Genomic DNA, 11,791 nt, shown 5'->3' on the forward strand with positions numbered 1-11,791 from the left:
TTCCCTAAGCATTAACTCTCCCACAAGCCAAGGTTGCTGTGGCTGACTGCAGTAGGGAACTCCATCCACAGCTGGTGGGGAGAGAGAGAGCCTGGACAGGCAGACGGTCAATGCCGGGGAGAATCTGATGCAGTGTATGTGAGATAACCAATATAGCCTAGTACGTTTTAAAATCATTTTTCCAGGTGATAAAATAAAGCACAGTGTTCAAAACTTTTACCAAAGACAAAGGTGAGTAAGTGGTGGACTGGCCCTGGAAATAGAAGAAGACCAAAGCGAAGAGTTTGGGTTTTTACAGAAAAGGCAAAGGAGAGTAGCTGAAGAACCTCAGTCTATGGGGACATATGAAGAGGGCTTTACGCCAAGTCCCCTGTCACCATGCACCATCTCAGTGGGCTACATAATAGAAGTAGGTGGCCCAGAGAGGCAAGCTGTTTTGTTTTGTTTGTTTGTTTTAAAATGAGGCATCTGAAGTGGAAATTTCTGGTTTCTGTGGAGATTGGGTTGTGTCATGTGATGTTTTTCTAGAAGCCATCTTATGACAGTATGTTTTGCTGAAGCAGATACCTGAGAGGATGCTTTGCTGAGAACAGACGCATGGTGCTTTTCCGGAAGCTGTCTTGTGAAAAGGCATGTGGCGTTTTGCTGGAGCAGACACATGAGAGGCACAAGATGCTCTTGTATTGGTTCGCCTTGCAATGCTTTGCTGGTCTTCAATGATCTTCACTTGTCTTGACTTTGTAAGAGAGAAAAGTGCCAAAGAAGTTCTCATGGTACTCCAATCACTTCTTGCCACTTGTGAGGACTCATGCCGACTTGGAGGAGTCTCAAGGTTCCTTCTGGATCGAGCCACTGCTACTGATTCCTGTTTGGTGTTTGCGATTGGAGTAGGCTGCTGCTGCCTATTCATGTTTGGAATCACCCAAAGAACTACTTCTAAACAAGTCCACACACCCCCATTTCCTATTAACCTTTCGTCTCTGCTATCTTTGGTCAGTGGGCTAGAAGGGAGATTGAAACATTTAAGAACCTTTATTAAAGTAGGTTTTGAAAAACCTAAGCCTACAGACATCCCTATATGGTCTTGGCTGTCCTGGAACTTGCTATATAGACCAGGCTGGCCTCAAACTCACAAATATCCACCTGCCTCTGCCTTCCAAGTGCTGGTATTAAAGGTGTGGACCATGACACTCAGACAAGAGGAGAGCTTTTTGAGGTCCTAAAGAATCCAGAACAAGGTCCAGGGTTTCATTTGAACTTCGACACCACTTTCTAGTTTGCATCTATATACTTTTAAACTTAGACCTTTCTAAGAAGCTCAAAGGTAGCAATATTTAGGTAGATCAACCAAAAGGAGAGGAAGGGGAGAGTAACCTAAGTCAAAGGCCAGGAGGATCACCTGTCCACTGGTTTTGTCCTGAGCATCTGGGGATCCTGGCATCTGCTCATGAGACCTTTGGTGAGCCTGAGATGGTGAGACAGCATAAATGGCTGGAGTACTTATCAGACCTATGTGGTCAGTGTCTGGTATGTAACCAAGCTCATCAGAACGTAGAAGAACATATGGCACCTTTCCTAGCTGCATTTATAGTACTTCTAACCTGGGTGTTTACACTGGTGACTCAGCAAATGAGTATGCTTAGTATAAGCTTTTCCTCAGTTATCATGCTGGCAGAAATAAGGCCTAGAAACTGGGGATTTCCTCCCGGATGTCCCTCAAAGAGTCCTGGTGCTCTCTGATGTCTGTGAACAGATGTGGACTCCTCAGGTAAGAAGAGAGCTTCCTACATTTTCAGTGGCTCACAAGAGTCCTGGGAGTCTGAAATCAGCAGTGATTGGCAACAGCTGAGCATCCTTAGGTTGCCGTAGTGTCTGACCCGTACAGGAAAGCATAACCTGGGCACCAGTGGAAGGCATGCTTGGTGCCAGCAGCATTTTGTTTGTTAAAGAGGCTGTGGTGGGAGGGACTTTTGGGGTATTGGAATAAAGCGTTGTTGGGCACTCATGTGAGACATCATTAAGATTTCACTGGAAGGTATGACTGATTACCCATTGAGGGACATCAAGTTGCCACTGAAGGTCGTGACCACTCCTCCCAGAATATAAGGCTTTCTTGGCGTTATCTGATATCCCTTGCAAATCATCTTCCCAGACTAAAGGAGAGACATTTCTTGACATTAAAACTGGAAAAAGAAACAGATTGCTTAGGGACAGTAGCTCACTCTGCTCAGGGTATAATCCAGGACAGTCTGGTGCAGAGCTGCCATTGTTTCAGAACTTGATCCTCTTGCTCCACATGGGCTAAGGGTGTGGTGTACATTGTCACTGTGGGAGCCCACACCCACTTCATACCAGAGAGAAAACCAAGAATTACAGTGGAATTACTGGCCAGTGTGCTGATACTAGTATGACTTGCTGTTCTTCCATTGAGCCTGGAGCTGTGTGCATATGGAGCTGAAGTTTAAGGTGAGCAGGAGATCCAAGTCAATGATGGAGAGCAGACAAACCCTAATGACTGGGAGTATGGCTCAGAGGTGGGATATTTGTCTAGTGCATGAGTGGCCCTAAACTCAATCGCCAGAGCCTTAAGAAAAGAAGTTGCAATAAGTTGTTTTCTGACCTCCACACGAGTGGTGGCATGTGTATGTACACACACACACACACACACACACACACACAATGTAATAAATTTAAAAAGAACCCAGCCGGGTATGGTGGTGCACACCTTTAACTCGGGAGGTAGAGGCAGGCGAATTTCTGAGTTCAAGGCCAGCCTGGTCTACAAAGTAAGTTCCAGGACAGCCAGGACTATACACAACACAACAAAACAAAACAAAACAAAACAAAACAAAACAAAACAAAACCCAGAATATGGCAGACATTGCCAAAGCCTTTGAATAGAGCCCTGTGATAGTTAGATATTGTCAACTTGGCAGGATATAAAATCACTTAGGACACACGTCCCTGGGCATGCCTGTGAGGGAATAATTGGATTAGGTTAACTGAGGTAGAAAGGACCCACTGTAACTATGAGTGGCACCTTACGGTGGGATGGAATCCCGGGCTTGACAAAAGGGAGAAGGTGAGCCGAGAGCTAGGATTCATCTTTCTCTGATCTTGACTGTGAAGGTCACGGGAGCAATTGCTCCCTGTTCCTGCTGCCGTACCTTCCCTGCCATGATAGACTGTATCTCCTGGAGCTACACACTAAAATAAATCTTTACTTTTTCAAGTTGTCACAGCATGAGACAAGTCACTAACCTAAGCTGCACTAAATATGTGCTCTTAGGCTGGAGCCATGGCTCACATGTTAAAAGCACTTGCTGAATTTACAGAAGACAGGACTTCAGTTCCCAGCATTCTAGTGCCAAGGGACCTGATACCTTCTTCCAGCCTTTGGGGGCACTCACATATACACATAGCTCTTTTTAATCTTAAAAATATATACTACCTGTTATTTCAATATATGTGGACCTGTTACTTAATACATTAATTAGAGCTTGGTTCTCTATCACTTGCCACCAAAAAGTCCTTATACATAAATTGTGAACTGTGTGGCTCGCACTCTGAATGTCTTGAGAGGAACTGAGATGTCTAGTCAGAAAGCTTTATAAATAAGATGAGGTTGAAATGAGAAGAGTATAGAGCGGAAATTGGCAGAAGTAGCTAACTAAAGCATCAGAGTTAGCAATGAGCCTGTCGTCATCGTGTCAGCAGGCCTTGGAGAGAGGAGGGTAAGCATCAGGGAGAACGAAGATGGAAGGCTACCCTGAGTTGGATGGGTACAGGTTATGAGAAAGCCTTGAAGGTATTTAGTGTGATGACAATGGGAATGGATTGATAATTAAGGAAAATTAGATTCTGTGAGTGTGGCTGAGGGTGTGGAGCCTTACACAAGAACGAACAGCTTTCTAAATCCAATGCAATAACACAGAGCTTGAGAGATACAGTATCAACTCTACAGGGATGGAGAGAAAAACAGATGCCAATGAGCACAAAAGAGGAAACAGAAAGTCGGGGTCCCTTTGAACACAATAGGCAAGCAGATACTTAGTAAACTGAGTCCAAGTTAACAAACCCAGTGGGGAGTTAGGGAGAACAAGCAGATACTTAGTAAACTGAATCAAAGCTAGCAAACCCAGTGGGGAATTCGGGAGGAAGAACCAACATTTTCATATCAGAAGGGGATTTCCATTCTCTATTTGAATTTCCACAATGAGCATAATATTTTAGAAATCATTATCTACTTCTGCTTGTGGAAATCAGAGGGCAGCTTGCAGGACTTGGTTCTCTCTGCCTGCCCTAAAGGTACCAGGGATCAAAATCAGATGATCAGCCTTGGCAGCAGCCTTGCTAAACTATCTCAGCTAGAGTTCCTGAAGACCACTATGTTTCAGAGAACTTGCTAGGAAGGCTCCCAAGCCTCAGAATATTATTGTACATCTGTGACTTATTATAGCAGATTCAAAGTTAAATTAATAGTGGAAGAAAAGGACGTGGAAGAAAGTCTGAGGAAATCAGACCGACTTCTCAAGGATCATTTTCCTAGTGGAGTCACACTCGTGCTTAGGATCCCCCACCAATATACTGTGACTTTGGGTGAAATGTTCCAAATTCACATCTAGCAATTTTACTCCAGAGCTAATCACCTTCTGACTGGCAAGTACCAGAATTTCAGCTTCCTAAAAAGAAAGTTGGTGGTTCCAAGTTGCTATGGTTTTGAGTCTTTTTCCTGATACTATGCGGCTCTGGTAGGCTCTTTCTGCAAAGCTGGCCTTAAGCTTACAGCAACCTTCCTGCCTCTGCCTCCTGAATACTGGTGTTACGCGAGCCACCACATTTGGATCTTTACTTATTTTTGTCTTCCTAAAATTCATAGGTTAAGCTCATTTCAGCCAGCGCCGAGCGATGGGCATCTCTCGGGACAACTGCACAATTGCTGCAAGACAGGGGGTGAGCGAAAACCCTACCACAAGAAGCAGAAGTATGAGCTGGGACGGCCTGTTGCCAACACGAAGATTGGCCCTCGCCGCATACACACAGTCCGAGTTCGAGGAGGCAATAAGAAGTGCCGTGCCCTGAGATTGGATGTGGGGAACTTTTCCTGGGGCTCTGAATGTTGTACTCGCAAAACAAGGATCATTGATGTTGTCTACAATGCATCCAACAACGAGCTTGTCCGCACCAAGACCCTGGTGAAAAACTGCATCGTGCTTATTGACAGCACGCCGTACCGACAGTAGTACAAGTCCCACTATGCACTGCCCCTGGGCCGCAAGAAGGGGGCCAAGCTGACTCCTGAGGAGGAAGAGATTTTAAACAAAAAACGATCAAAGAAAATTCAAAAGAAATACGACGAAAGGAAAAAGAATGCCAAAATCAGCAGTCTCCTGGAGGAGCGGTTCCAGCAGGGCAAGCTTCTAGCCTGTATTGCCTCAAGCTGCCAGGGTGGCAGAGCAGACGGCTATGTGCTCAAAGGCAAGGAGCTGGAGTTCTATCTGCGGAAGATCAAAGCCCGGAAAGGCAAATGAGCCTCATGCATAGTGTAATAAAGGTGTCTGCTGTTCTATTTAAAAAAAAATCATAGGTTAATACCATCACCAAGTGATGGTATTAGGAGCTGTGCCTTTGAGAAGCAATAGGGTCATGGGAGTAGAGTCCTCAGGAATGTGATATAGAAAAGGCAATGTCCCCTCCCTTTACCTATTTGTAGACAAGAAGAAAATAGAATCTGTGAATGAAAGAAGCAGGCCCTTAACCTAGAAGGAATTTCCAGGGTTTTGACCTTGGACTTCCCATCCTCTAGAACTGTGGGAAGTACATAGGCCTCTCAGTATATGTTGCTTTATTATACCAGTCCACAAAGATCAAATCATGAAGCCCGTTGTGCAGATTAGACCTAGTGAACCACTCTTATCAGAGTTGGTGGTAGGGGCTTTCCCAGAGGCAACCAAGGAATCAATATAGTCAGTTGTACTTTCAAAGGACATATATCAAGTTCTCTCTCTCTCTCTCTCTTTCTCTCTCTCTCTCTCTCTCAGATTTAGTGTGTATGTGTATGTGTGTGTGCACACATGCACACACATAGGAGCCTGTAGTTTCAGGAAGAGAGCGTCGGATCCTCCAGACTCGGTAGTTTTAGCATACAATGTGAGGTGTGGAAACCAAACTCCATCCTTTGCAAGAACAGTCACAAGCCCTCTGACCTGCTGAGCCATCTCTCCAGCTCCAAGTCTACTATCTGAGTTCTTTTCTATTCATGTTGCAGACTGTTCTTCAGAGGAATATCTTCTTAAAACGTATGTTACTTTTTATATGTTGTACTTAGACTAAGATACAAACTTTTCTGCACCACACAAGTTTCTACCTAATAGCATCCTGAATTCCCCTCCAAACCCATCATTCTACTCTCCTCCGTATCTAACCTTCTGACCGTGGTGGCTGTGGTGGTTGGATGAGAATGTCCCCTATAGACTCATATAGTTGAATGAGTGGTCCCCGGTTGATTAAAAACTGCTTTGGGAAGGATTAGGAGGTGTTTTGTTGGAGAAGGTGTGTCCCTGGGGGTGGGCCGATGCCAGGCCCAGTCTCATTCTCTCTGCCCCCTGTTTGTGGATCAGATCTAAGTTCTCAGCTACTGCTCCAGTGCCATGCCTGCCTGTCTGCTGCCATGTTCCCTGCCACGATGATCACGGACTCACCCTCTGAAACTGTAAGCGAGCCCTCAATTAATTGCTTTCTTTTATAGGTTGCTTTGGGCATGGTGTCTCTTTGCAGCAATAATAAAGTACCTAGGACATTGGCTTCTAAGCTTCTAGACTACCACTGCCCAGTAGAATGTTCCATAAAGAGACTGCTCTGCACTGTCCACTGAGCACGCGGAAATGTGGCCAATGCGTATTTTAAAATCACTTCACTTACAAACAGACTTTTAAGCTATTTTCACTTTTCGGCCGTAATGAATAAAGCTGCTGTGCACATCGTTTCCAAAAACCTGCTTGGTGCCCTTGATCCCTTCTTTAGGACATATACCTAAAATTATCATTGCTGGGTCATAAGTTAACTTTAATGTTTTAGGGTGTTGTGTATATTTGGGATAGAATTCTTGTGTTTGCAAGGCAAACATGTACTACTAAGCTACATCTCTAGCCTCATTGTGTTTATTATTATTATCTTATTATTATTAATAAGAACTTTATTTATTTATTTTGTTTATTTATATTGTTTTCTATAGACACTCCATTATTTTACATTCCTGTAAACAATCCAAGCCCAAACTGGTCATTGCTTGATTTGCTTCCCTTCTTTTCTATTTTCACTTTTTTTCTTAATAGCCAGCCTAGTAGATGTGAAATAATGTCCACTTGTGGGTTTTTGTTTTGTTTTGGGGTTTTGATTGTTTGTTTGTGTTGAGATAGGGTCTCTCTATGTAGTCCTGGCTATGCTAGAACTCATCATGTAGATCAGTCTCAAATTCACAGAGATCCTCCTGCCTCGGTCTCATGAGTGTTGAGTGAAAACTTGTGCCACGGTGACTTGCCTACTCATCATGCTTTGAATTTGCATTATTAATACAGAGACTCTTCTCACGTGCTCAAATGGCCCTTTGTATATCTCCTTTGGAAAACATTCTATTTAAGTTGTTTGCACAATTTTCAATTAGCTTCAGCTGCCAATATGATGCAGACCTGGAATCATCCAGGAAGCTGGATCCTCAGCTGAAGAACTTCCTCAATGAGGATGGCTTATGGGGATGACTGTAGGACCTTCTCTTGCTTATGGGGATGAGTGTAGGACCTTCTCTTGCTTATGGGGATGACTGTAGGACCTTCTCTTGCTTATGGGGATGACTGTAGGACCTTCTCTTGCTTATGGGGATGACTGTAGGACCTTCTCTTGCTTATGGGAATGGTTGTAGGACCTTCTCTTGCTTATGGGGATGAGTGTAGGACCTTCTCTTGCTTATGGGGATGAGTGTAGGACCTTCTCTTGCTTATGGGGATGAGTGTAGGACCTTCTCTTGCTTATGGGGATGAGTGTAGGACCTTCTCTTGCTTATGGGGATGAGTGTAGGACCTTCTCTTGCTTATGGGGATGAGTGTAGGACCTTCTCTTGCTTATGGGGATGAGTGTAGGACCTTCTCTTGCTTATGGGAATGGTTGTAGGACCTTCTCTTGCTTATGGGGATGAGTGTAGGACCTTCTCTTGCTTATGGGAATGGTTGTAGGACCTTCTCTTGCTTATGGGGATGACTGTAGAACCTTCTCTTGCTTATGGGGATGACTGTAGGACCTTCTCATGCTTATGGGGATGACTGTAGGACCTTCTCTTGCTTATGGGGATGAGTGTAGGACCTTCTCTTGCTTATGGGGATGACTGTAGGACCTTCTCTTGCTTATGGGAATGGTTGTAGGACCTTCTCTTGCTTGGTGGTTGATGTGGTACCCAGCCCACTGTGGGCAATGCACCGCCCTCCCCCCACAAAGATGGTCTCAGGTTGTATAAAAAAGCTGGCTGAGCAGGAGGAAACAAGCCAGTGAGCACTGTTCCTCCACAGTTTCTGCTGCAGGCTCCTGCACTGAGTTTTTGCCTTGATGCTCTGTGATGATGCAAGGTCGCCTGTAAGACCAAATAAACCCTTTCTTCTCCAAGTTGTTTTCAGTCATGATGTTTACTATAGCAGCAGAAAAACAAACCAGAACAGAGTGTTGTTGTTGTTGTTGGTGGTTGTGGTGGTGGTGGTGATGTTAATTTATATAATAATTATTTATACACTCTAGATATTCTTCTCTTATCAGAAAAATGATTTACAACATCTTATAGATTGCCTTTTAACTTTGTTTGTGGTTTCCTTGGTATAAGAAGTTTAGAGTGCGTTCCTAGCATGTACAGTGTCCTAGATTTGATCCTGTTGTTTCCCAGAAAACATTTCAATGGTGACAAAGCCTAGTATAACTGGTTTCCCTGCCCCCTACTTTTGGTGCAACACACAAGAATTTACTGCCAAATACAATCTTGAAGCTTTTCTTTTGTGTTTTCTTAAAAGGTCTTTAGGAGTTTCGATTTTATGTTCAGATTACCTATTTATTTTGAGTTATCTTCTGCATAATGTTAAAGACCTAACTGCATTACTTTTATATGTGAGTTTCTAGTTTTTCTGGCACTATTTGTTAAACAGTCTGGCCTTTCTCCAATGAATGTTCTTGGCCTCTTTTCCAGAAATCATCTGAGCGCACATACAGGGGGTTACTTCTGTTCTCTGTTCTATCCACTGATGTGAATGTCTGTTTTGTTGCCTTTGCTACACTGATCTTACTACTGTGGTTTTGTATTATGTTTTGATACCAGGGAGTCTGACTTTACGTTTGAAAACAAAAACGTAATCCTGTTTAAGTCACCACCTCACATTGTCCCTAGAGGATTGCAAGCTCAGTAACATTGTAAAAATATATGCTTCACAGCCACTTTTTTCGAATTAGAACTAGTCTTCTCTGTAAATTTATTTATCATCTATGTCACTGGCAACCAAACCCAGAGACCTTGTGTACCTGAGGGAAGCACTCTCGCTATTGAGTGCTCTCAACCCTTTCTTTTTTTCTCTTTTCTTTTCTCTTCTTCTTCTTTTGCAATAATTTATTATTTACTGTTACTACTGTTGTTAGAAATGGTCCTAATGTATTATAGGCTTGTGCCCACTATTAGACATTAATTAGAGATTCCAAAATTAGAGATTCCGCCATTTTGGAGTATAGGACTGACCATGCCGGGAAGGTGCTGGAGGAAGAGACAGCTGAAATGCAGGTGAGAGGGGGAGAGCGGCCCCAAAAGGGCTGCCCAGAGGGTCTAAGGCAGCAAAGATAAAATATCTATTTAGTAAGTGTTAACTCAGGAATATCAGAGGGGAGTGTGCTAGCAGTGGGGAGGTTTGGAAGTGTCCAGTCATTGAGCTAGTTGAGGCATATTAAGAATAAGCCAGCATGTGCGTGTCTTTCATTCATGAATCCAGAGCTCCTGGGTAGGTGCAGAGGAGGTGTGCGCCCTGCCTGGAGCAGAGAACAGATTTAACAGTTTACTGCTACAGGCCTGGGGATCAAACCCTCATACATGCTAGGCACGCACTCTACCCCGGAGGTACTCTGTACATTCTTGAGAAGAAGGTGTTTAAGCAACCCTAGCTTGGAAATTTCCTCTATCCTGTATTTTCTCTAGATAGACAAAGCTCTTATTCAGAATGGAGTCCAAGTTTGCAATAACATAGAGTTGTGCAGGCTGGCATTGACTAGCTGGGAAACTAGTCAAGGAAGACTTCCTGGACGAAGCTTAATTTAGGCTGTTCCTTTAGTCTGTACTATCAGACTCCATTGCTTTGCCCAGAACAGTGAAAACAGATGTTCAAAACAAGCTGTGCGGAATTTTTTTCCCAGTAGTGTTGTTACGTGTTCATGGTTAGACTCTATTTTTTTTTAAGATGTATTTGTTTATTATGTATAAGTACACACTGTGTCTTCAGAAGACACTTCAGAAGTCACTGTAACTGACACCAGAAGAGGGCGTCAGATCTTCTTACAGATGGTTGCGAGCTACCTTGTGGTTGCTGGGATTTGAACTCATGACCTCTGGAAAAGCAGTCAGTGCTCTTAACTGCTAAGTCATCTCTCCAGCCCTCAAGATTAGACTCTTAAAAAACCAAAATCAGTGAGTGAAAAGCCATGAATAAAATTGAAGCCAAACTGAGATAGAACCTTAGCCATTAAGAGAGAGAGGTGGGAGGGAGAGGAGAAGAGGGAGAGGGGGAGGGAAAAAAGGAGGGGGAGAGAGAGGGAGAGGGGAAAGGGGAGGAGTGGAAGGGGGGGGGGCTCAAACACAGAATTTTTAAAAAGTACCCTAGAGCAGGCAAGCTGTAAATCTCAACTGCATGGAGAAGGACAGTGGAGGAGAGAAGATGAAAAACCAGAAAACAAAACAAAACAAAACAAAAAAACCCCAAAACAAACAAAAAAGAACAAACAAGAACAAACAAAAAAAAGAGACGTATTTAGGTTCTGGCTAGTATCTGAAAGAGACAGAAAAAGTACTGTTTCTTAGTTATTTTCTATTGCTGTGATTAAAACACCATGACCAAGGCAACTTTCAAAAGCAAGCATTTTGTTTGGGGCTCACAGTTGCAGAGGGTTAGACTCTCTTACAGTGGGAGCAGCAGGCAGGGGACATGTAAGCAGGAGCAGAAAGGTGAAAGTGAGCTGGAAAATGGCCTCAGGCTGCTTTCTTTCCTCTAGTGACACACTTTCTCCAGGAGGTTACACAACCTAAAGTGGCCCAAGCTGTACCACACCAACTGGAGCCAAGTGTTCAAACCCCAGAGGCTGTGGGCAACAGCTCTCACTCAAACCGTCACACACATAAAAGTAACTTTTGGGTCCCATAGGATTTCAGAAATTCTACAATTTTGCCTAATTTTTGTCATTCACACTAAGATCTCCCTCCCTCAACTTTGTGATCAACCGTGAGGACAACCAACAGATGCAGATAGAGGAAACTGGGTGGGGGGTGGGGAGTGGTGGAAACCTCAGGCTGCGAGTGAGTGAGCTCCAGAAGACAGACTTCTCAGGAGACAGGCATCAGTGAGCAGCTCATTTAATTGGGAGATGAGGGGAGACAAAGGCTTTATAAACCTTCTTGGAGGCAGGTAGGGGCTGTCAGGTGATTGGACAGGGTCGGGGAGTGTTGGAGATGCCTCATTTGCAGAGGGAGGAATTCAAGGTGCTTGCTGGATGTGACCTTACAGGAGAG

General features: G+C 43.9%; 2 pseudogenes; one reads left to right on the forward strand and one right to left on the reverse strand.

Annotated features, from left to right (window-relative positions):
- On the reverse strand, nt 1,448-2,096 carry Gm18215 (predicted gene, 18215; annotated as a pseudogene).
- Gm7565 (predicted gene 7565) lies at nt 4,886-5,570 on the forward strand (annotated as a pseudogene).

This window comes from Mus musculus, chromosome 14 (genome assembly GCF_000001635.26).
Source record: "Mus musculus strain C57BL/6J chromosome 14, GRCm38.p6 C57BL/6J".
NCBI lineage: Eukaryota > Metazoa > Chordata > Mammalia > Rodentia > Muridae > Mus > Mus musculus.